This window comes from Elephantulus edwardii, unplaced genomic scaffold (assembly GCF_000299155.1).
Source record: "Elephantulus edwardii isolate Elephantulus edwardi_28Jun2011 unplaced genomic scaffold, EleEdw1.0 scaffold00010, whole genome shotgun sequence".
NCBI lineage: Eukaryota > Metazoa > Chordata > Mammalia > Macroscelidea > Macroscelididae > Elephantulus > Elephantulus edwardii.
The window spans coordinates 7197527-7200722 of record NW_006399760.1 but is presented as its reverse complement, the minus strand read 5'-3'; positions in this window follow the sequence as shown (position 1 = coordinate 7200722).

Below are 3196 nucleotides of genomic sequence, written 5' to 3'. Positions count from 1 at the left end.
GGCGCATTGCCATTGGGAAAGTCTGCTGTTAGGGACCTCTCCAATGTACTGAAGAGCATTGGTGTCTCTCTGGAGACTAAGGTATGTCTGATACAGACCATGGTCTTTGCTATCACTTATTATGCATCAGAGAGTTGGACAATGACTAAGAAGAATAGAAGGAGAATTGATGCCTTTGAGCTGTGGTGCTGGAGAAGAGTATTGAGGGTACCATGGACTGCCAAGAGAACAAACAGATTCATCCTGGAAAGGGTTAAACTGGGCTGCTCCTTGGAGGCACGGATTCTGAGGCTCTGTCTAACATACTTTGGATATGTTGTAAGGAGAGATTGGTCCTTAGAGAAGGATACCATGCTTGGTAGGGTGGAGGGACAGCGCAGGAGGGGAAGGCCCTCTATGAGGTGGATTGATTCAATGACTGGGGTAATCAGGATGGGTGTGTCAGAGACAGTGAGAATGGCACAGGAAGAGCAGACTTTATGGCTGTTGTACATAGGGTCGCTATGAGTCACAAGCGACTCAATGGCACATAACAACAACAACAATATATTACATTTCTATATCATAATTTACTATTTTTTATTATATTAAATTATCAAGTATCATATGTCTATATTTATTTTTATATTGTCTCTGTTCTTTGCTATTTACATTGTAAATACAACATGTAATTTAAAAAATTTATAGGTATATAATCCTTAGTACTAGAAAGATCAATATCTTCCCCTAACCAACACATATGTGCTGATGTTTGCAAATTTTTCATGTGAAGGAATGCTACGTTGAAAACTATTAATACCTCAGGATTTACTTATAAGCATTTTATATTAACAGCAACAAAAAAAAATTAGTGACAATAATTCATGATTTAATTAAATTTTGTGGATTAATTCAGTGACAGTCAATGTGACTTGGTACACTGTTAACCTCTTTATTTGTCATAACTGCTTTCTCATTGACGCAGATTTTAAAAGTGAGATTAATGTATTGATTCTTTTTGGTAAGTGGATGAAATTTAAAATAGCAGGCACATTCCCACTTTCCTTGATTGTTTCCAGAGTTCTCGCCTGCTAATGTTGGAGACAAAATAAGTTTATGGGCCATTGTTTTAAAGGGATTTTGTAAGTTATATCACAATCAGGACAAAATTTACCCAAGAGATCAGTCTCATCTCTCTTGGGAGAGATTGTTACAAAGATAATCTAATACACATAATTGTTCATTTGCCCAAACTGGTGGCTTTGCAAGTGCATATTTCTCCTGGTGATTGCTGGTTTGCCTGCCCACATATCTAAACTGATTTTTGTTAATACAAATTCATAATTTCTAGCATTTGGGATTTAATTAGGAAAACACAGATATTAATAATAAAATTTCCTGTTTAAAATTTATAACTAATTCACTGCATTCAAGATATAGAAGTAAGGTTCTCAAATGTTCATCTAATATTATTATTGCCTTGTTTGGTATTCACAATCCCTGAGGGGTCTTGTTTTATTTTTACATTGCTGATACACTGCATTTCAAGTTATGCTTGGATTTTTCAAACTGGCAAATCTTCCACACCTATCTGTCTTTCTTATTAGCTAGATCACTGCACAATAAACCTAATGTGAGTGGAAAGAAAGCTGCTCTGCAATCCTGAACCACGGGGTTGGAGTCCTCCAGTTGCTCCATGCTACTGGACAGTACACAACAACAACAACAACACAAACTTGTTGTCATAGCTCACCCTTTAGTGGCTTTTCAGACACAAGAAATCTCAAGAAAGATTGTCCTTCTTTCTCCCACAGAGCAGCTGGTAGATTTGAGCTGAGATTCTTAGGGATTCTCTTTACCACTAGGATGTTTTTATTGTTATTGATATTGTGTGGCATTGTGTCAACTCATAGCAACCCTTTGTACAACAGCTCTGAACCTTGCTCTATCCTGAGTTGATTTCTTTGCCTCTGACACGCCTACTTCCATTACTCCTGTTACTGAGTCAATCCATCTTATCCAGGGTCTTTCTCTCATGCACTGTTCCTCCACCATTCCTAGCATGCTGTCTCTCTTCAAGGACTGGTCCCTCCTTGCAACATTCCCAAAATATGTCAGATGGAGCTTTAAAATCCTTGTTTCCAAGGAGCAGCCTTATTTCACCCTCTCTAGGATGGACTTATTTGTTCTCTTAGGAGTTCATGATATATTCAGTGTTTTTCTCCAGCACCACAACTCAAACCATCAATTCTTCTCCTGTCATCCTTGGTCATTATCTAGCTCTCTGATATATATAGCAAGTAAATCCGAAGACCATGTCCTGGATCAAGTCCACCTTAGTCTCCAAAATGTCATCATTGCTCTTCAATCCTCTGGAGAGGTCCCTGACAGTATATTTTCCCAGTGCAATTTGTCTTTTGATTTCCAGGCTGCTGGCACCAAGAGTGTTGATTATGGAGCCAGGCAAGCTGGAGACATTAAAAATCTCAATCTCTTCACCATCTGTCAGGATTCTGCCAATTGGCCCAGTGGCATGACCTAATTCTGCCTTAATAAACATAATGGGGACTTCCCTTGTAAATAAGACTATAGCCATAGACAGAGACATTAAGATTTAGAACACAGTATAAAATGAAAACAATCAGATCAAAAAGAAAACTACATAAACTGAGAATCATGGCATAGCCACATTGACACATTCTTGGGAGGTGCTGTGACAGGTCCCATTTAATTATTTCATCTTTTACTGCTATTATTATTGCAACAGACAAGAAAGAAGTATCTTCTTTGTCTAGAAGGACTAGTGAAAGAGACCTCCTTATCAAGGTGAAGCTCCTTTTCCTCTGAATCTAGAACGGCAATTGAGAGCCATCTCCTTACTGAGCTGAAACTTTTCATTTATGTTTTCTTCTCCTGCCTGCAATCCTTAGCTGAGATTCACCCTCTTTTCAGTAATATACTAGATAAGACCTTCTAACTTTGTATCGAAGACAACCTTTTTGGTGAATAGGAAGGCATTAATTACTCTTAACACATAAGCAGAGTCTAAAGAGACAAACACGTGAGTGAAACATTAAACTAGTCTAAAAAGAGCATGCCAAACAGTATTTAATATAATATGGACTACCAAAAGAAGAAACAAATCTATTTTGGAGTAAGTGTAACCGGAGTATTTTTTAGAGCCTTACATAATTTATACATGCCACCAGGAGGGGCC